Source organism: Onthophagus taurus, chromosome 7 (assembly GCF_036711975.1).
Source record: "Onthophagus taurus isolate NC chromosome 7, IU_Otau_3.0, whole genome shotgun sequence".
NCBI lineage: Eukaryota > Metazoa > Arthropoda > Insecta > Coleoptera > Scarabaeidae > Onthophagus > Onthophagus taurus.
This window is the reverse complement of record NC_091972.1, coordinates 27,399,131-27,425,588: the sequence shown is the minus strand read 5'-3', so window position 1 is coordinate 27,425,588 and position 26,458 is coordinate 27,399,131. Positions and strand designations below refer to the sequence as shown.

General features: G+C 34.6%; 3 long non-coding RNA genes across 5 annotated transcripts in view; 2 read left to right on the top strand and 1 right to left on the bottom strand.

Annotated features, from left to right (window-relative positions):
- The window catches only part of LOC139430358 (uncharacterized), a 136,109-nt gene that overhangs the window by 77,560 nt on the left and 32,091 nt on the right, over positions 1 to 26,458 (bottom strand). The gene's annotated exons all lie outside the window — the stretch shown is intronic.
- On the top strand, positions 1,007 to 14,954 carry LOC139430357 (uncharacterized). The gene is made up of 5 exons (XR_011640840.1): positions 1,007 to 1,082; positions 1,143 to 1,258; positions 1,314 to 1,439; positions 1,518 to 1,622; positions 13,964 to 14,954. It is a non-coding gene; the product is annotated as an uncharacterized lncRNA (long non-coding RNA).
- LOC139430705 (uncharacterized) lies at positions 17,141 to 18,143 on the top strand. 3 transcript variants are annotated; one of them, XR_011641088.1, is made up of 3 exons: positions 17,141 to 17,433; positions 17,487 to 17,941; positions 17,999 to 18,143. It is a non-coding gene; the product is annotated as an uncharacterized lncRNA (long non-coding RNA). The 3 variants fall into 3 exon arrangements; XR_011641089.1 differs by having other exon boundaries at positions 17,141 to 17,791; positions 17,850 to 17,941; XR_011641087.1 differs by having other exon boundaries at positions 17,141 to 17,941.

The window sequence follows — 26,458 nt, the reverse complement described above, 5'->3', positions numbered from 1 at the left end:
TAAGATAATGTTCGGAAAATGTTTTAATTGTTTTTCTCTGCTAAAATTACAATTAATGTTAATGTATTGTACAGCAATGGGTTCAGAAAAAAAATCTCTATCAATAACGTGAAGAAAAACATACCGAGCAATTTGAAAATCAAAACTTGATAACGCTTGAAATTGAAGCTGGCGTTGGAAAAAGTTTATTTGTAGCATGAATCATAATATTCATCAAACCATTTCATTTGATAACTCGCTCATAAAAATCGGAAGGTAAATGACAGAGTTATAGCTTGCGGCGTTCTTGTGTGACAACCTGTATATACAGGTTAACGTTCTCTGTTAAAATTATATTCAAAATGGATGTATTGTACATCAATGGATTCAGAAAAACAATCTGTATCCAATGACGTGAAGAAAAATATACGCAGCCATTTGAAAAACAAAAGTTAATAATAATAGTTGATGTAGAGCACAAAAAATATAAATGAATGTAAATTGAAATGAATTTGGTGACAATGGTGTGGTCGAGCAACCGATGTACTTACAAAAAAAATCAAAACTAATGATGATAATAATATTGAATAAGTAAAGTAAAAAAGTAAGTGTTTTTCTTTTAAGAAAAGAAGATAATAGAATACAAGGTTCTAGGACGATAACAAAGAAAAATAAAGTAAAATAATGTCCGATGGCGAAACACACCAGTGACTCACACAACAGACAAGTTTGAAATCCTTCGGAGATTTCGTGTATTTTCAGTTTAAACGAAAATGAGAAGATCACCATTTGAAGAAAAAATGGTGAGTTAAAACGCGTTAAAACGTTTAAAAGGGTTTAAATCTTTTTATAAATTCTGTTGAGGTTGGTAATTTTTTATTTATTTACGGTTGGTATCATTGCTTTGATTTGTGTTGTCGCAAATGGATGACAGTTTTCTTTGTACAGGTTGTTCTACATAATTCAATTTTTCAAACAATTTTTTTTAATCTTCATTTAGAACCTCAAAGAGTATTTACAACTCCAAACACCGGAGAGGCATTCAATTTCTTTAAACCGCGTTTATTATTGTTATTGTAATAATGGATCCAAATTATGTTGAGGTGAGTACGCTTCTTACTGCGTAATTAATTACGTTAGATTTTATTACGTTTATTTAAAAGGAATTGGCCACTTCCATAATTGAGACGAGTGAATATGAATTGGACGAGAAAGCAGCTACTGCTGAAATGATACAGTTCTTTGCTGATGTACATACATATGATAAAGAAATGTTGAGGTAATAATTTGTTTCTTTTAAATTATAACTCCATCTAATTATTTATTTTTAAAAGGATTCTGGTTATTTATTGATTAAGAAGGATGCCTGGATAAAGAAGATGACCTCAGCCTTTACATAAATCCGAACAAAAAGGAAGTAAAAAGGATATTCTCAAGCGATCATCCAACGCAACTTGAGAGTAAGATTGTAATATTCCAAGTTTTTATCATCAAGGTTTAATTATAAATATATTTTATGAATGTTTTTGTTGTTTTAGTAGATCAAGGGATGAAACCGTACTACATGTATTTTTTATGTATTTCTGGACATCTCCAGTGCAGTGAAGAAAGGATTTTTATTCAGTCTTGTTTATTATCAAGTGGTATGTATTAAATATAATTTTTCTTTTAATTTTCAGTATGCAATTTCTATAATGTTTTCTCGCCTCTAGAATTTTCAATCAAGTAATTTTTTTATATCAATCAATAATTTAAATCAAAGAGAAATGAAAATCAAAATCTGGTAACTAAAAACTAATACATTCTTAAATAAAAACAAAAAAAAAGCAATGCATAAAGTTTATATAAAAATTCTAATTTGCTGGCTTTTTTTCATTTCCAATTTGTTACTACTGAAGCTAAGCTTCAGTAGTAACTGCTGAAGCTTATGTGCTGTGTACATAAAAATTGTTTTGGGAGAAGTTTTTCACTATCAGGCCATTGCACAGCAGTAACATTATACAGGGTGTTTCGGTGACTGGGGGAACAAATGTAACCACATATACTAGAGTGAAAATGATGATAATTCAGGTAAAAAAGAATTAGTAAAAGTCCTCAAAGATACAGACCATCAAAGTTAGGAAATTTTAACACGTTTTTCTAAATATCTTAAACATTATTTATGGTGAAGCGTTGAAATTTGGTACAGTGTAAACTAATATCACAGAAAATCATTAGGCAATTTTTGAGTTGGATCGGTACTCGGGAACAATGCTATACAAGCTGTTCCTAAAGTTTATTCGCTCAGAACTTTTTTATTCTATCATAACCCTACATTTATTTTTGCAGTTTCTAATAGTAAATTTAGTTTAGAAACTTTTATCACTCGTAGAGAATATTGATAAAAACCACGGTTTTCGTATTAAATGCAAAAATGTTAGGCTCCGAATTCAATAACACTAAAAAAAATAAATAAATAAATCTGAATTGGCAATGAGAAGTGAAAATCGAACTCAGCTGTCATAACTATTATGTATGTATGCAACATGTCCAAGTGTAGATTTAGATAAATCACATTTTTAATTTCTTTTAGTTGGTTTAATAAAAGAATCCAAAAACAATAAATTAAAAATCAACAAAAAAACGACAACACTAACAGGAATAATAAAAAAAAAGTACATAAAATAACAAGATAAGTAATAAAAAATACTAAAAGAAATGTTCAAAAACTTAGGTTTCTTTTGTTTTAGTGCTACTTGAAACCGGAACAGAACATTTTTGCATTTAACACAGAAATGGTGATTTTTATCAATATTATCTAAGAGTAATAAACGTTTCTAAACTAAATTTACTATTAGAAACTGCAAAAATAAATGTAGGGTTATGACAGAATAAAAAAGTTCTGGGCAAACAAACTTTAGGAACAGTCTGTATAGCATTGTTCCCGTGGACCGATCCAACTCATAAATTGCTTCACAAATTTTACATGACATTGATTTATACTGTACCAAATTTCAGCGCTTTACTGTAAATAGTGTTTAAGATATTTGGAAAAATGTTGTTACATTCCGAAATTTTTATGTTATGTGTGAGTGACTTGTTTATGTGTAATGGGTTATGAGTTGCATACATTCGGAAACTTATTTATTATTTTTATTTACTTTGTTTACATTTTGTTTGTTTATAACATTTTATTGTATTCTCTTTCAGCAACATATTCTGAGTATTCCTTTTTTTTTTCTTTTTAACTCCTATCACTTTAAAATTCTCCTTTTTGCTTTTGAGAGGGTGTCGTAAATTCATGATCGTTCTATCTTGCGCAGACGTACTTTTTTTGATATTTTCGATTTTTGGGTATAAAAGACCGTTCAACTTTCTTCTTGATCTCTCTCTTTCTTACTATATTACCAGAGCAATATGTGTTTTCGAGTGTTAAAGAAATTTTGGTTGGTTCGCCATTTTTGGTTTTGGTGTAAAATTTTGTTTCTAATCCATATTTGTGGGATTCATCACTCGAAATAAAGTTTTGGAAAAGTGTTTTTCTTTTACCAAATTGTACGGAGATTCCGGATTTCAACGTATTTCATTGCATTTTCTTCTGTCCTCTGGTTAAACCTCGAACATCAGAGGTAAGCATTTTTGTAAGGTCTTTATTAATTAGTTTTTGGCATATTCGTTCACCCTTTTATATTTTTCTTTTGATTCTTAAACTAACAATCTACTAAATCTATTTTTCAAAAAAAAATCTAACTACTTTAAAAAAAAATTTTCTAACTACTTAAAAAAAAAATTACTAACTACTTAAAAAGAAAAACTATCCTACAAACAAAAATTCTTAAATCTAATATTTCCACGTTTCATTTTTGTTAATTTCTATATCCAGGTTTTTATTGAAGGGAGCAACTTTTGACATTTCTTATTGGAACAACTTTTTTTGTTGGTATTTTGGAACCATTGTCCAAGGCTATAATTTCCATTACATCCTAAGGATTTTAATTATTTTTTTGGAACAAAACAAAGAATATTACCTTAACTTTCCTGAGTCATCAGAATTTGTTGCTGTGGATTTATTTCGAATCGGGCCGGTGATCAAGACTTGGAGTAAAGGTCAGATAGAAAAACATACTATTATTTTGGTCATTGAAGAATTTGTATCTTATATATTTTTTTTTTATTTGATTTTCCTTAAGAAAATCTTTAAATTAATTAATCATTGGAACATTAAACCTTTTCAATTTTTTTTTTTATAATATCATTTCAATTTTTTTTTGTAAATCCTTGTTTGGCGAGTTTTTTTTTAATTCTATTTTTGGCGTTGATGTTTTTTTTTATAATTTTTGATTTCACGTTGAGCTCAACCATACGGAGTCAGACGCGGGTTAATTTTTCATTTTCATTTTTTTGGTATTTTGATTTAAATTTCCTTTTAGTTTTGACTTTCATTTTTTTTAAAGCTCGCAAACATCAATATAGTTTTTTTTTTGTTGTTTGAACCTAAAAGTTTACGGTTTTATAATTTTGTTATTAGTTTATTTTTTTTACTTACCTGTTATTTACGGGAGTTTTTTTTTTAATAAATTTTGTCTGCAACTCAAAACCTATTTTGTTGAGCGTTTATGTTTTGTGGTGTTATTTGTTTATATCACCATACTCCATCATCTCACGTCACAGTTCGTGTTGTACGCGGGGTTAACTGTGTGGCGCCATATAAATACCCCTCCCTTCTTCACTGAACCGGTCGAGGACTCGCGTACATCTCAGGGTGATAAAACTAGTTTTGTCCTTGTTGAAAATTTCGTTATTTTTTTTTTGTTTTGATTTAAAATCTTTTAACGCATTTGGCGTCATAATGTGTTAAAATTTCCTAACTTTGATAGCCTGTATCTTTGAAATTTGAAGACTTTTACTAATTTTTTTTACATGAATCGTCATCATTTTCACTCTGGTATATGTGGCTAAATTTATTCCCCGAGTCACCGAAACACCCTGTATATAACTTCCTCGGAGAACATGATCCAGTATTTGCGTCTTTCTCTTCCATCGTCAATTTATATTTTGTTTATATGCTAAATTTATAAATGATACTTCCTAATTCAATTGCGTTTGTTTAAACACGCAATTGATAATTAAGGAAATTCTGAAAAATATCAGGATATTCTAGGAAAAGCATTGATAAGTTAGTTTTGGGAGACTTCTTGAAATCTATTAGTGTCGTCTGGTAGTAGGTCTAAAAGTATCTACTCAGAAATCGTTTAGACACTTTTAAAGGCATATTTGGGTGTCTGAAAATGTGACGTTTTAATGATGGGCAATGACTTTTGTTTTTGGGGCTTTTTGAAATCTTTTACCTTTTACATATTTCCAACAGTCTCAAAATGTTGTACCTAATTAAAAATATTAAATTAAAAAACAAGGCTGCGTGAAGCATCTCTTGATTAATAAACTTTCTTTAGCACAACTTTCTCCTTCTACGAATCATCATTAATTGTTTAATTCATTTTTTCTTTAGACCGATAAAATAACGTTATCATTAACAAAGATGTTAAAAGATGAGCGAAATACATTGAATGAAGTTGATAGTTCCGAGATAATCTTAAGACGGTACGGTAATTTTAATTTTATTTTTTTACTAACAAATCAATTTTAATTGTTTTCATAGATACTGACTATTTCCTATTCTTTCATGGAGAACTCAGATCCAAACTATTCCTCATAATGTATAACAAGAATGGTGTTTTATGCTTTCCCAGAGAAAAATCAACGTTCATGTTGAAGGAATATTAATTGATATGATAAATTATCGCATTTATTTTCCATTAACTAAGTGTTTTACTTGAAATTAATTAATTCAAGATTATTTAAAATATTGTTTTGCCCATGCGGTTATCATTAAAATGACTGGAACATCATTAAAACCAAGAGTTGATTCCAAAGAAATCACTTATAACCCGGTATCGGTCGTTGAAATCCTTGATGAAATACTGCCTTCTTATAACGGCGCGCGGCGTAAGCTTAACGCAAGCTTACACGATAAATTGTACCAAATGATTAAACTTTATCGAAAATTATTTGAAAACACGAATGATAAAATTCAGCTACAGTTCAATGCATAACCGAGTTTAAATGAGTCCGATTTAAATGGTCCATGGAACGATAACGTCCAATTACCGAAAGGAGCGAAATTAGCGGCTTTAACAAAATTCCATCCTCCCACGGAAAATGAAATTTTTACGCCATTAAGACAGTTGAAAGAGTATAAGGAAGAAGTGGTTGTTAACGAGTTGGAATACGAGGCTAACTTTTTGTGTTAAAAGATTAATAAAAATTCGAAAAATGGTGAAAATGAGTCAGGAATGTCGTCAATAAAAGAAATGTATGAAATGTGAGAACGTTGAAATCAATAGAATCATTTACAATTGTAAATATATTTGTCCACGACTACCTTATAATATACAGTGAGTCCCCGTAAGGTATAATTGACGATACATTTTTTAATTCAAATTCCATCTTTTGCAATTAAAGTCTGGATGTCATAAAACGAAATATAACCAAGTTTTACGTCAAATGTCCTCAAAGTGTTAAAATGTTTGTTATGTTAAATTATAGCGATATGCCGAATTTTATTAATTTAGATAAGATTAACAAAACATTTTCGATCTAAACTAAATTAACATAAAAGCTTATTCAATGATACCACCACCAACACTAACACATAATTCAGCCCTTTTCCGACATTGCGTTTTTCTAAATCCACGTCGTGAAGATAATTAAATAAATAATTTTCTAGTATTTCCAAATATCGGTGTTGATTCAAATTGCCGTTTATGAAGTAAGGTCCAATAACACCGTCCCACGAAACAGCACACCACGCATTCACTTTCTGGGAATACTGGCGTTTACAAGCTATGCGATAATGTGGATTAGTCTTTGACCAGAATCGACAATTTTGTGATGTAACCACTCCATTAGTGGTGAACGATGCTTCGTCCGAAAATTTTGTACCCAAGCCACAAACAATAATCTAAACGTTTTGTGTGGTTAAATTTTGGTTTATACGGCAATATTTTATTTTCTCGATAAATTCTTTGTAAATGGGATTTACTTATACCGACTGGAACTGCCCTTTTTCTTAACGACATCATGTTAATCTAAAAGCTTTTTTTCCTTCCTTTTATTTTCCACATTGCCCGTTTCCGAAAATTTTTTAACAACCCTCTTAATTGTTTTTTATCTACTAAAAATCCAAATTTTTCCTCAAATTGCCTTAAAACTGCATTGTAACTAATGTTCCCCAATCCATAGTACTGCACTATAAATATTTTATGTTGTAATGTAAACATGGCCAATTAATATTTGACAATAGGCTAAAGCTAAGCTATCAAATGATAATTGTTAGTTCACTTAAGTCATTTGTTTTTATTGTAAAACGGAATATTAGAAAAAAATTTTCAAGAAAAAACTCATTTTTTCTTTTATATGCTAAATTAATAAAATTCTGCATATCGCTATAATTTAACATAACAAACATTTTATCTTAATCAACTTTTGTTGTACATTGCTCAGAAAGACCACTTTACCTACAACGGTTAACAAACTTCTTGCGTTATCTGTGGTACTTTGAGGAAATTTGACGTAAAACTTGGTTATATTTCGTTTTATGACATCCAGACTTTAATTGCAAAAGATGGAATTTGAATTCAAAAATTTATTGTCAATTATACCTTTCGGGTAGTGGTGCGTACGAGAGTCTCGCATGGTCTCGTCTCGTTTTCGAGACGATACTCGGACAAGACAAGACGAGGCTTTCATTGGTCTCGTCTCGAGTCTCGTGCATGAGGTCTTGCGTCTCGTATCTACACGCTGGAATTCCAGTAATGATATGTTAAAAGTACCCCTTGAAGGTAGACGTTGGATTTGGTGTATTGTGTCAAAATGTTGTTGATTTAAAACCATATGCTCTTGAGGACAAAGAATAGATACTGCTAGAAGAAGTGCATAAATTACTAGTCAACTTTCAAATACTTTCCAAGAAACTCGAAGGAGAGAAGTACATCAAATTACCTATGGTGGTTCTATGTATCAATATACTAATACATAATATTGAGAGCAAAATATTTACATGTGACCGAAAGGCAGATCAAAACGCTGTCGAAGAGCAGCTTATTGTTACTTTTCATGCTACGAGAGACAAAATATTAAAGCATTATCGTAAAACTAATTACATTTATGCTGCAGTATTAATTCTAAATTCGCGGCATAAGATAGAAGTTTTTGATATGACAAGATTGCCTATTTCAATCAATCAGAAGACCAACGTTCGAAAGTAACGGCATTGGAGGAACGAGCAGATTCTAGAGCGGAAAAGTCGGATTTTGTAATTGATATTGATGTTTTGTATGTAGTAAATCCTACGCCTTCCGAAGGAGAATGGATGCAGGAGCTTCAAAAATATTATTCTATTCCTCGGTATAATAAAGACGCAGATATATTACAATGATGGAAAATTCATGCTTCTGAATTTCCTATTTTATGTTTAATGACACGAGATCTGTTAAGCATACCGGCTACTTCAGTCCCGGCGGAAAGATTATTCTCATGTGCTGCATTAACTATAAGAAAACATCGAAATCGCCTTAATAATAAATCTGCCCGATGTTTGTTATGCCTAAACGATTGGGTGAAAAACAAAATCATTTGCGACCGACAGGCTGAGGGCTGTAAGTCTGTCTTCCGACTCTTACATTATAGCAAGTATTTAAGTATTCCTTATTGCACTGAAACAATAAGATTATGCATGACGGGATTTCGATATTTTTATGATACTCTCGTACGAGAAACGAGACGAGACGAGAGTGGAGGTTGCGAGACGAGACTTGATACAAGACTTATTAGTTCATCGGCGAGACGAGACAAGACTTTATGAAAATCTCGTCTCGTTGGTCTCGTGCGAACCACTACTTACGGGTACACAGTCCGGGGACACATTGTATATATATCTTATAACAGTTTTCTAAAACAAAATGGTAGTCATTTTTCACAGAGTGAATAATAGCGGTGAATAATCATTATTCAATCATTATCATATATTAAAATTTCAAAAAAACGTCAATTTAATTCAATTTTTTAGGAGTTTCTAAAGGTTTGACATTAAAAAAACCTAAACAAATTCTTTTTTTCGTATGATTTAAGCATAAATTAATTAATTTTCGTAAAAAAACGTTTTATAAAATTGATATTTCATTTTGACAAATAATTGTAAATAAATTTTTGAATAAAGGTTAAACGTCAATGTGACACAAATTCAATGTTACTAACTGTAACCAACTTCACAACAATCTGTCAAAATTAAGTGTCGGTTTTATAAAACGTCGTTTTCTTTACGAAAATTAATTAATGTATGCTTAAATCATACAAAAAAAGGAATTTGTTTGGGTTTTTTTAATGTCAAACATTTAGAAACTCCTAAAAAATTGAATTAAATTGACGTTTTTTGAACTTTTAACGTTTCAAATAATTATTATTAGTCTGGTCAAGATGGCTACCCGTGAATAATGATTATTATTCACCGCTATTATTCACTCCGTGAAAAATGACTACCATTTTGTTTTAGAAAACTCATTCATAACGTATATATTATAAGGTAGTCGTGGACAAATAAATTTATGGAATTAATTTCAATAGTCGTGGTCAAAATTTCTACTCACATATAATAATATACTATTGTTAATTTAAGTGTTGGGTTTTAAATTTTGTGTACATCTTAAGAAGATACGGGAAAAAGCATAAGTAGTACTGGAAAGGCTTTAATGCTATCTTATATACTCTTGCCATTTTTCATCTCCAATGGCTCTATCCCACCAAGTGCAAACCAGCCCAAGTTTTTAATGAACGTTAATAGAACGGTAAACTTGACGTGCTTGCGTAACCTGCAGTGTCCGGACAGGAAGTGGGTGAGGAGCCTCAAGTCACTTTTTGATTTTCTCAGGAACTGAGTAGATCTCTTCCGGTCAGGGTAGAGCAGAGTTTTCTTTGCAAAAACATCTACTGCAGTCTCATCCCATATTTGATGCTGTATTGAAAGTCAGAGGTACAAACGGTTCAGGGGAGACCGGTGACTTCTTAGCCGCCCGTTTCGCCAACCTGTCCGCATGATCGTGTCCCTTATTTCCGGTATATCCTTTCCGCCACTTTATCGTAACATTGTTATAAACGTTAGCCTCTTCAAGTGATTGCCAACAGGACTTCGCAAACGATGATGTAGTTCGATGCCTACCAACCTCCAGCATAGCCTGTTTGCTATCTGTGCAGATTACAACGTTTCTGCCAACTGTTTTGGTGTCGATAATCACATTGGTTGCTATATTTATAGCAGTTATTTCGGTCTGAGCAGTCGTGCAGTAGGACCCTTGCGAAGTGGATAGGTGTAGCTGGAGATCGTGCGAGAAAATTCCGGCGCCGGAGTCTCCAGCCTTCTTTGATCCATCAGTGTAGATGGTCAGCGATTTGCCCGTGCTTAAGTTACTCCGGGGTAGCGTTTCAATGCCAAAGTGTGGTCTGTTTAAGAAAGTAGGTGTGATGTAGTCTACCGGAGCTTCAAGGAGGGGTTGTTTACAAACAGCCTCACTCCAGAGTTCGCTCCAGACTTTTCCCATTTTTACAACCTGCTTATTATCCGCCATCGCGGCCACCTCCTTGATAAAAATATCTAGGGGCAGCACGTTCAACATAGTCTCCAGCGCGATGGTGGATGTCGATCTCATGGCACCCGTGATTAACAGGCAGGCCACTCGTTGCTGAGCACCAAACTATGGCTCCGTGAGCTACCATCTTAGTACAGGTCTTAGTACAGACGTGTAGATCCCACATTGAATTGTCTTTCGACACTGGGTGAGTACAATTGTTGCAACTAATGTGTGATTTCCAAGTCAGGCCTTTGTCAAGATAACTAAATTATTTAATACATTATTTTTTATAGGAATTGTCATAGGGAAAAACATCTTTAAGGAAAAAACTAAAGAGACGAAAAAGAACCACTAAAGAATGAACTTTTCAACCCATATTTTTTTATGTTAACATTCAATGGCGTTAAAAAGTTGTTATAAAAGAATCAAAGAGGTAGTGAATGTCATCCCCTTAGAGGGCGCTAGCGAAGCTCAAGGTATGCTTGAAAATAAGGTCTTAACCAGTAGTAAGTACATACAAAATTTCAAATTCTACGGTTTACTTTTAGCCGAAATAAAAAATGAAATGTAAATTTTTTTTTGATCGGTCATAGCTAAAAACTTGTGTTATTTTGGCAAGTACTACATCCCAGTAAAGTTTCTCGATTAAAAACTGAATCAATAAACCCAATTACTAAAGAAGGGTATCAATATTTTCAAATAATTTTAGATGATTATTCTCATTTTGGAATGATATTCTTATTGAAAAGTAAAGATGAAGCGGTACAAAATGTCATACAGTTAATTAAAACACAGAAAAATAAAAAAAAAACTAAGAAAGTTAGAATGAATAATGGGGGGTGAATTTCTCAGTTCAAGATTTAAATTATATCGGATCGGAGGAGTACGAGTGGAATGATTGCATTTTGGGGCAGAAATTTAATTTAATGGGGTTCAAAGAAACAGGATTGTGTAGCTCTTTCGACAGCGGAAGCTGAATATACAGTATGTCCCCGGATCGAGTTACAAAGAGAAAAAAAAATTTTGTTACTGATTTTTCTAACTTATCTCAGCATAAATAATGCTACTACATCGCATGAATTTTATACTGTAGTTTATACTATAGAAGTTAACTAATTATTCCAATTTTTATGCAAAAATTGGACTTTTTTCTAAATTGAAAATTTTTCAAGTTCAATTTTATGATATGTAACCATAGAAACCATAAAAGTTACAACTTATGTTGGTGAGAATAAGGCTTTTTATGCGATGCTAACCGTGAAAGAGAGAATTTATTTAGTACTGTGCTATGGTACTTTTGTATAACTACACGAAAACATGATTCACTATGTATTCGTGTAGTTATACAAAAATTCCAGCAAAAATATCCGGATACAAGAATATTTCATGTGGGGTTCGCAAACTGATGAAAAAAAATTTGGAAACGGGTTCTGTTTTATCCATAAAGAGACTAAATGAGGACGACGCTGCTTTTCAGATAGGTTTTCAACAAATGACATTGTTTCTTCCCAGCATTGTCGTTATAGGAGCGATGTAAATCCAATTACCTTTAAATTTTATACGGTCAATGTACTTTCAGCAAGACAGTTGCCCAGCTTACCATTCACACATTGTGCCAAATGGTTAAATTTACAATTTCGTCAAAAATTGATTGAACGAAATGGTTCTATTTGATGGCCAGCACGTAGTCCTGATCTTACAATTATGGATTTTTATTTTTGGGGACGATTGAAACAATTTGTTTACAGTGAACCATAACAAGATGATGCAGAACTATTAAAACTAAGAATAATTAAAGCGATAGAATCTCTACCACTGGCGGAAATTCGTACTTCTTATAAAGAATTTAGAAGTCGTCTTCAAATGTGTGCCGAATTGGGAGGAATAACATAGTGTGTTATTACATAAATTTACATTTAAAATATTTTATGCAATTGACCATATTTTAATTTGATTTGTCCGTATATTTTTCACTAACATAAGTTGTAACTTTTATTTTTATTTTATTTTATTGGTTTCTATGGTTACATATTGTAAATTGAACTTGAAAAATTTTTAATTTAGGAAAAGTATAATTTTTTACACAAAAATGGGAATAAAAAACTTCTATAGTTAGAATATAAAGTTCGTGCGATTTAGTGGTTTGAGCATATCCGACGCATTATTTATGCTGCGATAAGTTTGAAAAATCGGTAATATATTTTTTTTCCTCTTTGTAACTCGATCCGGGGACATACTGTATAGCTGCAGCAAGAGCAGCACGAGCGATAATGTATTTGAAGGGAATCTTACAAAAGTTAAATGAAGTGTATTGTTAACAGACAATCAAAGTGGGAATATATTACAAATGAAAATTTTCCAGATGTACTAACAAAGGTTGTGACTAGAGGTTAAGACAGATTAGAATACTTTAAGACGGGAATACGTTTAAAACAATGGTAGTTTAACTTTAATACCAAAATTGCGGGGGAGTGTTTAGGAACGTACCCAATCTGTAGGGACTTATGGACGTTTGAGTTTTTGGGGTTGGATAAAATGGATAGAGATAACAAAATGAATATGGTTCTTATTCAATAAGTCAAAGAACATCGCGTTCAACAACCGACCCAAAAATTTTAAAAACCCCCAAAATGTCGTAAAATTGACCAAAACGATGTGAGTGAAATATATCAAGAAGGAATCTAAACTTTAGCCGATCATCCGCGACCTCTCGTAACGAATAGGGAAAGTGAAAGGAGTAGGAATCTCGAATTCCGTTGCTAGAAACATACAAAACAATAAGAGAATAAATATAACATAAATAAATAATCAAATTTTAATTAAAATTATTTAGTAGAAACTAAGGTGATTAAGAGAAACGTAACAGAATGTTGTTTTGTTTTTAATTTATGTAGTTTATAGTAGATATTAGATTTTCGTTTCCGTTCAATGTTACAAAATATGTTTAAAAACAATATTTTATTTATTTTAAAAGAAGGCAATATCAGAGTGAAGGTTTTTGAAATGAAATGTTTCTTTAATGTTGTTTTGTACCAAAATATCTTGTATCTTTTAGAATAAATGTTAGGTTAACTTTTATTCTTAATTTATTCTCTTTCTTTTATGCTGTTCTTAATGTGTGCCGTTTCCGATTAGTAGGGTCTACTATTACGATGTTTTAACTCGAGGACATTTTCTAATTGTAACTTTTAAGAAGAATGATTGAAGATTTCTGGAAAAATTGGCAGAAATTTTAAACAATTATTCCGTTCTGGAAGCGACTAATCTTGTTGGTTTATTTTTTTTTATTTAGGGTAATTTTCTATTTATTTTTTTTGTTACAGCAACGGAATCTGAAACAATCCCCATCTGTACATTACCGTCGTTACGACATTTACTTATTTTTATTAATTAGTTTAATTTTTCGTGTTGATTCAAATTTTAAAGTTTAATTGTTATTTTTTTTCTTCTTCAATCTTTAGTTTTGTAAAGTAAATTTATTAGGAAATAATTTAGGGAATATTATTATATTATGTCATTCATGAACTTTTTTTTTAATTTCGGTTTTGGAAAAATTTTAGCGAGAGGTCTTCCTCTTTATCACCAGACTTCGTAAAGAGAAGAAGCGTGGGTGAATTTTTGCTAAGTTATTAGTTCGACATTTTGGAATTTTTGGGTGGGCTATTTTAGCATATCTATGTACGTAGTAGAGTGATCATCCACTGAAAATTTTGTTTTCTTAACTTAACCCTTTCGTTACTAAGAGCGTACGCATACGTTTTTGTATATGTGGGCTTGCTAAATGATCTTGAAAATACTCCGTAACGAAAGGGTTAAATTTAAGAACAACACTTCAGAACAAGTTCGAAGTGTTTCGCTTCGAACTTGTTTCTAAAGAAGGTTGCAACATGGCATTTCGTCAAGCATTTTTTCAAAAGACTAGTAGGTCTAGTGTTAGTTCTAGTTTTAGTTTAATTAACACCGGCCGTGAAAGCCTTCGTACTTATATTATCAACCTTTATTGGGAGGATATTAACAAACAAATTAAAGATCTTGAACGGTGAACGTGGCCCTTTTCATCGGACCTAAAACTAACGGAAAATACATACATATGTTACATTGTATTCACTAATTTAGTGATATCGAAAGTGGAATTGGGAAGGACAGTCGGATTCCTGGATCGTCAGACGAGAAGCAGCCTTGGCCGTTAAGGGCGAAGGTGTTCAACGTTGTAATCCGTTAATCCCGCTAGGAGGGGATTGGGGTGGTTTTCGCACCGCGTAAATTCGGTACTGGCCTTGTCCCGAATGAATTCCTCGATGGTCGCCATCTGGGAATCATTGTACAGTGTCGCGTTACTGACAAACCAAGGTGCATCAAATGCCATCCTTAGGACCTTGTTCTAAACAAGTTGGAGTTTTTGCACGTGCGAGTGCGCGGCGTAACCCCAGACGGAAGAGTCATCGTAGGAAGGATCTTGACAACTTATATACAACTTACATGGATCGCACTTATATTACCTACTATTAACCCGGCGACAGTGTGTTGGGGTATCATATACCCCAGACGTCTTAAAATGCGCGCCATTCAATTCGATGTGTAAATGTTCCACCAGGGAACTCAATACCTTCCTTTAATAGCTTAAAGCATCTGTAGTAGTCAATATCTTACTTGACTGGTGTGAAGTTATCCATAAATCCCAGCAATAAACTTAAAACATTAATAATTCCGTAACCAATACGATTTGGGTAACCAAATTTCACACACAGGTCACTCTTACCCTCAAGAACAGCTAACCACCCCCATTTGGTAAAAAAAAAATTTTTCAACCCTCACCCCCGAAAAAGGGATGTTTTCGCCCTGATGGGCACCTTCGAATTAAACGAAATTCAACCACATAATAGAACACACTTCTAAGTATTTTTATCAATTTTCAAAACACCGTAAGCCCTAACGGTTTTCGAGAAAAAAATCAGTATTATAAACCGCGGATGGGACTTTAGGGGTGAATTTGACCCCGTTGGGCACCTTCAAAATTGATGAAATTTTAGGATGATTTAGAGGATGCCTTTAGCAATTGAAATCAACCATCCAAACACCGTAAGGTATAACGGTTTCCGAGAAAAAAAATGTGTTATTAGACACTATAGGTACACAGCGCGGCGCGGACTTTGGGGGTGAATTTGACCCCGTTGGGCACCTCCAAAATTGACGAAATTTTAGGATGATTTAGAGGATGCCTTTAGCGATTGAAATCAACCATCCAAACACCGTAATGTATTACGGTTTCCGAGAAAAAAAAAGTGTTATTAGACACTATAAGTATACAGCGCGGCGCGGACTTTGGGGGTGAATTTGACCCCGTTGGGCACCTCCAAAATTGACGAAATTTTAGGATGATTTAGAGGATGCCTTTAGCAATTGATATCAACCATCCAAACACCGTAATGTATTACGGTTTCCGAGAAAAAAAATGTGTTATTAGACACTATAGGTATACAGCGCGGCGCGGACTTTGGGGGTGAATTTGACCCCGTTGGGCACCTCCAAAATTGACAAATTTTAGGATGATTTAGAGGATGCCTTTAGCAATTGATATCAACCATCCAAACACCGTAATGTATTACGGTTTCCGAGAAAAAAAATGTGTTATTAGACACTATAGGTATACAGCGCGGCGCGGACTTTGGGGGTGAATTTGACCCCGTTGGGCACCTCCAAAATTGACGAAATTTTAGGATGATTTAGAGGATGCCTTTAGCGATTGATATCAACCATCCAAACACCGTAATGTATTACGGTTTCCGAGAAAAAAAATGTGTTATTAGACACTATAGGTATACAGCGCGGCGCGGACTTTGGGGGTGAATTTGACCCCGTTGGGCACCTCCAAAATTGACGAAATTTTAGGATGATTTAGAGGATGCCTTTAGCGATTGAAATCAACCATCCAAACACCGTAATGTATTACGATTTCCGAAAAAAAAAATGTGTTATTAGACACTATAGGTATACAGCGCGGCGCGGACTTTGGGGGTGAATTTGACCCCGTTGGGCACCTCCAAAATTGACGAAATTTTAGGATGATTTAGAGGATGCCTTTAGCGATTGATATCAACCATCCAAACACCGTAATGTATTACGGTTTCCGAGAAAAAAAATGTGTTATTAGACACTATAGGTATACAGCGCGGCGCGGACTTTGGGGGTGAATTTGACCCCGTTGGGCACCTCCAAAATTGATGAAATTTTAGGATGATTTAGAGGATGCCTTTAGCAATTTAAATCGACCATCCAAACACCGACCACGGCTTCAGAGAAACAATTTCGTTATTAAATTGTACACGTATGTAGAGCAGATAGTAGGTGCCTTTACCGATTTTAATAGATTATGAAAACTGCGAAACTCTTAATATTTCATGGAAAAAATAAATTTTGTTAAGAAAGGCATTTTGTAGTTTTATGGGCTTTTAGTCGTTACTGGCAAAGGGTAAGAACTCCGCCACGTGCAGTTCCAAAAGGCGCAGGTATTAAGGAAAAAATATGTCCATATTTTTTGCATTATAAGTGCATTCCGGGAAAATAGTTGCCGACTTATTCGGTGTTGTTTTAGAGCGTCATACGCATTTTTTAGATTTTGCCCGAAAGGTGAGGAGTAAACTTATAATATATAAAGATTCCTCAGCTATTGCAGAGATCAGCTGTTCTAGTTATCTCTTGTTAAAACCAGTGACCAGTGAAGATGTCGACGAAATTACTGTTTTTGGGCGATAGTAATTTTTGCCGAATGCTACGTACTAGAACTAACTACAAAGTATTTGTTCTAACAGATGTGAAATTAATTCCTACTAATGGTATATATTTTAGGACGACAACCAAAACAGTCAAGCAACGGAAAATATTTCCTCGACTTAGCAGTAGGCGGTCAAACAATACTAAAACTTTTGCGGCGCGCAAAGTGTATTCCAAAAACATGTTACCCTTGGTTTTGTGGAGATATTGTTGAACGTCATATCGTTATAATGATAAGAACTAAAGATATACTCCATAAAACATCACCATCCCAACTGAAGTCCCAATATTCTCACCTCTTCCGCTTCCTTCTTTCCTTAAATCCTAAAGGAATACAAATTTGCACAATTCCTCCCTGCAAAAACTTCGAGTCTGTGAACGTAAGATATTATAACTTCTCTGTCATGCTATAAATAAATACTCTCCATGCCTTTATAGGAAATCAATCATTACATTCGACGGTTTTGTGCTGAAAAGCAAATCAATTGTACCGACATTGAAGCAATTGTTAACAGAACCATGATGGAAGGGTAACAAAACGTAAAAATGTTTCTTTTCTTATGTATTTAATACAAATTTCTACACAGGGATGGCATTTACTTAAATGAACAAGGGTTGGAAACGGTCTGGAACGCGGTAGCAAGTAATTATAATCATATTCTCAATCCATTACACAATTTAATTATAAGTAAAACAGACCATTAATATAATAAATTTCTTTCTCTATCAAAAGTTTTTTTTCTATCAAAAGTCCACCCTCCAAATCATCCTAAAATTTCATCAATTTTGGAGGTGCCCAACGGGGTCAAATTCACCCCCAAAGTCCGCGCCGCGCTGTGTACCTATAGTGTCTAATAACACATTTTTTTCTCGGAAACCGTTATACCTTACGGTGTTTGGATGGTTGATTTCAATTGCTAAAGGCATCCTCTCAATCATAATAAAATTTCATCAATTTTGAAGGTGCCCAACGGGGTCAAATTCACCCCGAAAGTCCCATCCGCGGTTTATAATACTGATTTTTTTTCTCGAAAACCGTTAGGGTTTACGGTGTTTTGAAAATTGATAAAAATACTTAGAAGTGTGTTCTATTATGTGGTAGAATTTCGTTTAATTCGAAGGTGCCCATCAGGGCGAAAACATCCCTTTTTCGGGGGTGAGGGTTGAAAAATTTTTTTTTTACCAAATGGGGGTGGTTAGCTGTTCTTGAGGGTAAGAGTGACCTGTGTGTGAAATTTGGTTACCCATATCGTATTGGTTACGGAATTATTAATGTTTTAAGTTTATTGCTGGGATTTATGGATAACTTCACACCAGTACCTAATTTCTACCCTTAAACTGATACGTTTCAATGTAGAGGTTTCCTCACAGACACTACCATTGGCCGAGGGTAATCTAAAGGTTGAATTTGACGATGAAGATTACCTGTATCTAACGTATGTGATTGAGGATTCTGAAAGTGGCGTATTCATACCGATTTTACTTCATTCAACGCATGTCGATAAGATTTTGGCAATGGAGAAGCTAATTACCTATAAAATGAACCTTTTGGATGGATTAAATTTTTGGGAATACATTAAATCCCTACAGCTAGTTGACGACGAAGATGATGATGATGATGAATTCTGTTTAAATAATTTATCGGAAATTAATTTTTATGTGATGGAATACTTGGAAATTATAAACTCCGCTACAACAGCTTCTATTTGATCCCGTGATCACCTCATGATATTGTCAGCCGCGCCTATCGGATCACGTGATCGCTTCGTGATAGTCTTTAAAATATCTTTTCTAAATTAAGATTTGTGGATTCATTTAGATTTATGGCATCTTCATTAGATTCTTTAGCCGGCAACCTCGAAATATATGACTTTAACAATATACGTAAATTCTTTCCACACCCGGAACATTTTAAATTGTTAACGAAAAAGGGTATATTTCCCTATAATTATATAACCTCTTTCGATAAACTAAATGATACATCACTACCACCTAAGAGCATGTTTTACAACAAATTAAATTTAGAAGATATAAGCGATGAGCAATATTTGCACGCTCAATATGTGTGGGAAAAATTTAATTGTCAAAATTTGAAACAATATTCCGACTTGTACTTAAAGACTGATGTTCTTTTATTAGCTGATGTATTTGAAAAATTCAGGCAAGTTTGTTTTAAAACATACGGTTTAGATCCTGCGCATTATTATACGGCACCGGGGCTATCTTGGGATGCCATGTTGAAATTCACTAAAATTAAATTGGAATTGTTGACGGATATTGATCAAGTTCATTTCATTAAAAAAGGTATCCGTGGGGGCATTTCCCAATGCTCCCTACGTCATGCTAAAGCAAATAATAAATATATGGAAAATTATGCTAATTCGCCCTCTAAATTTCTAATGTATTGAGACGCTAACAATTGGTATGGGTGGGCAATGTCTCAATATTTACCCGTTTCCGACTTTAAATGGTTGACTGAAAACGAAATTCAAAATTTAGATTTTAATAATATACCCGATGATTCCGATTTCGGATATATTTTAGACGTGGATATTGCGTATCCCGAACACTTGCACAACCTACATAATGATCTACCTTTCTTAGCCGAGAATTTAATCCCCCCTAACTGTAAATGCGAGAGCGATAAACGATTAATTCCAAATTTATTTGATAAGACAAATTATGTAATTCATTACAGAAATTTAAAACAAGCCGTTGCGCACGGATTAATTATAAGTAACGTTAATAGAGTTTTATCGTTTAAACAATCCCCTTCCAAATTAAGGGGAAAAGTCATATATCGATAAAAATACAGAGTTACGCCAATCGGGTAAAAATGATTTTGAAAAGGATTTTTTTAAATTAATGAACAACGCAGTTTTCGGTAAAACCATGGAAAATGTTGATAAGCGAGTTGACATCCGCTTAGTAACCAGTTGGGATGATATCAGGTCTGGCAAAACCGCAGGTAGACCTAGACTTGGAGCTCGGAGTTTAATCGCTAAATTAAATTTAAAAAATGTTAAAGTATTCACAGAAACGTTTTCGGCAATTCAAATGGAGCGTCTTCATGTAGCCTACGATAAGCCTCTATACGTTGGTTTTACAGTTTTAGAACTGTCAAAATTATTAATGTATGATTTTTATTATGATTTTTTAAAACCTAAATACGGCGAGGACGTTCAGTTGTGTTACATGGATACCGACAGTTTCACCGTACTAATTAAGTCTGACGATGTGTATAACGATGTTAAATTAAATTTAGATAAATTTGATACATCTAACTACAGTCCCGATAATCGGTTTGACATCCCCTTGCAAAATAAAGCGGTTTTAGGTAAGATGAAAGATGAAAATTGCGGAAACGTAATGGTTTAAATATATTTAAGTAGGTTAAGTAGAAAATAGTATCATTTTTTGAGTATGTTTAATTTAAATTTTTAATATATGTATTAACTTTAATTTTTTGTGATTTTCTCTTCCTCCTCCTCCTACCCTCAATCAGTAATAGAGAACCTATTTTAAGGTAAGTATTATTATTATTATTAATATTATTTCACGGGGGAGCAACTTCCGCTGATAAGCATACGGCGTCGAAGGGGTCAATAGGGCACTAAGATGGGGTTGGGTTGGGTTGAAGGGGGTCAATAGGGCACTAAGATTATCTTGGGATGCTATGCTAAAAGTCACTAAAATTAAATTGGAATTGTTGGCGGATATTGAGTTCAACCCCTGTTCAACCGACCGGTTCAACCCCTGTTCAACAGCCCTGTTCAACCCCTGTTCAACCGACCGGTTCAACCCCTGTTCAACCGACCGGTTCAACCCCTGTTCAACCCCTGTTCAACCCCTGTTCAACAGCCCTGTTCAACCGACCGGTTCAACCCCTGTTGTTGTAATTTGTATCTTGTTTATACACATTTTTGCATGTTTTATTTGTATTTAAATTAGTTTTCCGATTTGTCAAGAATCATAGCAATAAGAAGTTTTTGTTTTGTTTTCGTTGTTGTTGACAACAAGCGCGTCACTAATCAATAAGATTTTTGTAAGAGCGTCGTTTTGAGTCGTGTTGTACCTTCGTTATAATTAATAAATAATTCGTTACAACAAAAGCCAGCAAATCGTTATTCGTTACGAAGAAGTGTTAACCAGCGCTATAACATACGTTATATTATTCAACATGGTCCTTCGAGCCGGATTAAATTAATTATCGTCGTTTTTGAGATTATCATCAGTCGTGGTTGCCAAGCAACACAAACAGGAAAAATTTGGTGAGCTGGAATTCAAAGGAAATTCGGAAGAACCTTCGTCGGGACACGTTATCCACGGGCCGGAAGCATCCCCCTTTAAGTTTGAGCGTGTCGTAAGCATATAATCCTTTTTTTCCATTTTCTTTTCCCTTGCTTAAATTTGAATCAATTGCGTTGCGTTCATTTTACGTATTATCATGTCGGAAATAGAAACTTTAATAAAAAAACGTGGCATTGTCAAAGGCAAGCTAACTAATTTTTCAAAATTTGTTACTAAATCGAAATTAGATGATAAGGGTAGTCTCGATCAGACGTGGGTTTTTGAGTTGGAACAACGGTACGATCGTGCACTTAATTTAATTAGTGATTTCGAAATCATTCAGGAGAACATTGATTTAGTAAGCGCCGACGGGGAGGTGCAAGCGTTAGAACGAGAAAGTTTTGAGACGGCTTTTTACGCAAGCACTGCGGAAGCCAAACGTATATTAACAAATAGCAAAAATTCTCGCAATTCTTCTCTCACTGTCAGTCCTGCTCCGGAGCAATGCGTAAAGTTACCGGTAATTGATTTACCTAAATTTAATGGAAATAGCGAATCATGGCTGGAATTTCACGATATTTTCGAGTCATTGATTCATAATAATCATGCCGTGAATGACGTTCAAAAATTCCATTATTTGTTATCAACTTTAACGGGTGAAGCTCGACAAGTAATTGCGAGTTTAGAAATTACCAATACAAACTATGATGTTGCGTGGGATTTAGTTTGCAGTCGATATAACAACCCTCGAATATTAGTGCAAAATCACATTAAGGCACTTTTTAAAATTGAAAGAATTACTTCCGTTAACTCGAATGTAATACGCACTTTAATTGATAACATTCGCAAACATTTACGTGCATTAAACACATTAAAGGAACCCACCGATAAATGGGACACATTAATTGTATATTTAGTTTCCACTAAATTGGATTTCGAATCAAACCGTGAATGGGAACATCAAAAAATACAGATTGATAAACCCACATTAGACGATTTATTGGATTGCTTAAAAGGTAGAGCTGATTTATTAGAATCACTTGAAGATAAAGGGCCGTCTAAATCGTTAGTTAAACATCAGTCAGCTACTAAAGCTAGATCATTTGTAGTTTCAAGGCAGATAGATGCAATAAAATGTGTTTTGTGCAAGGCCGAACATAATCTTCAACATTGCCCTGAATTTCTTCAACTTAACATACAAAAACGTATAGAGCAAGTAAAAAAATTGAAACTTTGTATGAATTGTCTTCGATTGGGTCACTTTATTAATCAATGTAGGTCGGGTCTATGTAAACAATGTAAATCTAAACACCACACCCTTCTGCATATCACATATAATCGTTCAGATTCGCAACAATCACCAACAACACAATTACAAACTCTCACATCTAGTTCATTAACAACTGTACAAACTTTATTATCAACTGTCACTTTACATGCATTTGATCGGCGAAATAAAAAACACACATTCCGTGCACTACTAGATCCAGGTAGTCAAAGTAGCTTCATAACGACAGATCTTCGCGAAAGGTTGCATCTCCCTGAAACAAAAACAAATATCAGCGTTACGGGAATAACTCAATCTAAATCTACAATTTCTAGTTCATGTTTGCTAAAAATACATTCGCATTGTACTAATTTTTCACTTCAAGTTACGTGTCTTGTCCTTCCAGTAATTACTAGTAATTTGCCTCAGTTCGCTATCGATGTTAATTCGTTAAAGATTCCTGCTCACCTACGCTTAGCTGATCCTGAGTTTTATAACCCAAATAGTATTGATATGTTGCTAGGCGCAGATTACTTTTGGGAATTGTTGTGCATAGGTCAAATCAAATTAGATGATGGACCGGTTATACAAAATACAAGGTTCGGGTGGATTGTTTCGGGTCCGGTTCAAACAAGCGCTGTGCCTTCTGTCCGGTGCAATTTAGTTCAAAGCGAACAGTCATCAAAACTTCACGAACAACTCACGCGTTTTTGGGAAGTTGAGTCGGTGAACGTACCCATTTCGCTATCGAAATCTGACGCGTTCTGTGAGAAACATTTTCAAGAAACGACCTCGCGAACGGATGACGGCCGATTCATAGTTACAATTCCAATCGATGGAGAACTTCATCAATTGGGCGAGTCGTACCACAATGCCAAAACACGCTTACTAAGTATGGAGCGTAAATTCAAGCGATTACCAGAATTCGGTAATAAATATCGCGAATTCATGCGAGAATACTCTGAATTAGGCCATATGCGTAGGGTAGTATCACCGCAGGAATCAGATAAAAATAATTACTATATACCCCACCACGGTGTTATAAACGAAAAAAGCGCAACCACAAAGTTACGAGTAGTGTTTGACGCGTCGTGCCCTACATCCACCGGTTATTCTTTTAACGATCTGCAGGTTGTGGGTCCTACTATCCAACCAGATCTATTTAGCGCTCTAGTCCGGTACAGACAATATAGCATAGTTGTAGTATCAGATATTCAAAAAATGTATCGTGCATGCCTCGTTAACACGGAACAATTAAGGTTCCAACGTATTCTATGGCGCGATTCCGAAAATCTTCCAATAGAGGTTTACGAGTTAACCACTATTACCTACGGTACAGCATCAGCAAGTTACCTAGCGACTCGCTGTTTAAAGCAGTTAGGTTTAGAAAGCTCCGATCCAGTGATTGCTAACGTTATTAAGAATCATTTTTACGTAGACGATCTTCTTACGGGAGCGGATTCAGTTCAGAAAGTTATGTACATTATTGACGGAGTATCACTAACTTTGAATGCGGGTGGTTTCAAGCTACATAAATGGGTTTCTAACAATCCCGCAATATTACGTTGTGTATCAGATAGTAGAGCGGAAGATATAATAGACATGGGACGTAGAGAAAATACGCGTACGTTAGGTCTGATGTGGGATCCTCAGAAAGATGTCTTTAAATTTAACATTAGCAAAAACACAACTATGGCACGGGTTACCAAACGATCTATTCTTTCTGAGATAGCTCAAATCTTCGATCCGTTAGGGTTATTGAGTCCTGTTATCATAAGGGCCAAAATTATCCTTCAACACATTTGGCAGGAGGGATTGGATTGGGATGTTTCACTTCCAAATCAAATTTACACACGTTGGTGTGAATTTCGTGACATGTTAGTTCTATTAAATTCCATTGAAATTCCACGTCATATTTCGTTAAAAAATGCGAATGAATTTGAACTACATGGATTTTCAGACGCATCAATTAAAGCATACGGAGCTTGTGTTTACTTACGAGCTACTAATTCTTATAATGATTGTTCGGTTCAATTAGTATGCGCAAAATCCAGAGTGGCTCCAATAAAACCTACTACGGTTCCGCGATTAGAACTGCTTGGTGCTTTGTTACTTACCGATCTTGTTAATAAAGTTAGAGCAGCTTTAAATCTAGAAATTAAAAGAGTAGTGTACTGGACGGACTCTAGTGTTCTGATAGGATGGCTAGGAACTGATCCTAGTAAATTACATACATTCGTAGGAAATCGCATTGCGCGAATTCTTGACTTATCGAGAGCGTCTGATTGGCGCTACGTTTCAACCGAGCACAACCCCGCAGACCCCGTTTCACGCGGTATAGACTCGGGAGCCCTCGCGGATTTAACAATATATTGGTGTGGTCCTGTATGGTTAAAGCAAGATGAGTCGTTATGGCCACGTAGAACGTTTCGTTCTGAAAGTTTACCGGAAATAAAGGTTAACGTTCTAAAAGCTACTATAATTGAAGAATGCGTTATTCCGTTCACGCGCTTTTCTACCCTATTTCGGCTACAACGTGTAATAGCATATTGTCTGCGGTTCATTAATAATTGTTCAAATAAATCTGATAAACGAACGGGTTCTTTAAAATGTTCGGAATTGAATGAAGCGCAAATTTACCTAATCAAATGTAGTCAACGAGACTCATTTCAGGATGAAATCAATCATTTGAGTGGTAAGGGCAGTTTGCCGCAGAAAAACGAACTAACTAAATTAAACGTATTTCTTGATCACACTGGTATTATGCGCGTAGGCGGTCGATTACGCAATTCGTCTTATAACGTTGATAAAAAGCACCCGATGCTACTTCATAGTAAACACGTGTTAACGCGGTTGATCTTCGAACACGAACACGTACAACTTCTTCATGCAGGTCCGCAACATTTACTAGCTTCAATACGGGATCGGTATTGGCCGATTGGGGGGAGAAATCTTGCCAAAAAGGTAATCTTTAATTGCATGCGTTGTTTTCGAGTAAAACCGCGGGTGTCGCAGCCTATTATGGGCGATTTACCATCGCAACGTGTTACTCCAGCACCTCCGTTCAGTACCACCGGCGTCGATTACGCTGGCCCGTTTCTTTTGAAAGATCGGAAAGGTCGCGGTTCTAAAACTTCAAAATGCTATATTTGTCTATTTGTATGCTTTATAACACGTGCTATACACCTTGAATTGGTGTCGGATTTGACTTCTGAATGTTTTATTGCAGCACTGCGGCGTTTTGTTGGTCGCCGTGGAAAGCCGTCTCAGATTTTTTCGGATAACGGTACCAATTTCGTCGGCGCGAATCGCGAGCTTCACGAGTTAGGAACGTTCCTACAAGGTTCCAATCAATTAACCGATGTGATTGAGAATGAGTCGATTAATTGGTCATTCATTCCCCCTAATTCGCCTCATTTCGGCGGTTTATGGGAGGCAGGCGTTAAAGCAACCAAATATCATTTAAAGCGGGTCGTTGGCAATGTAATAC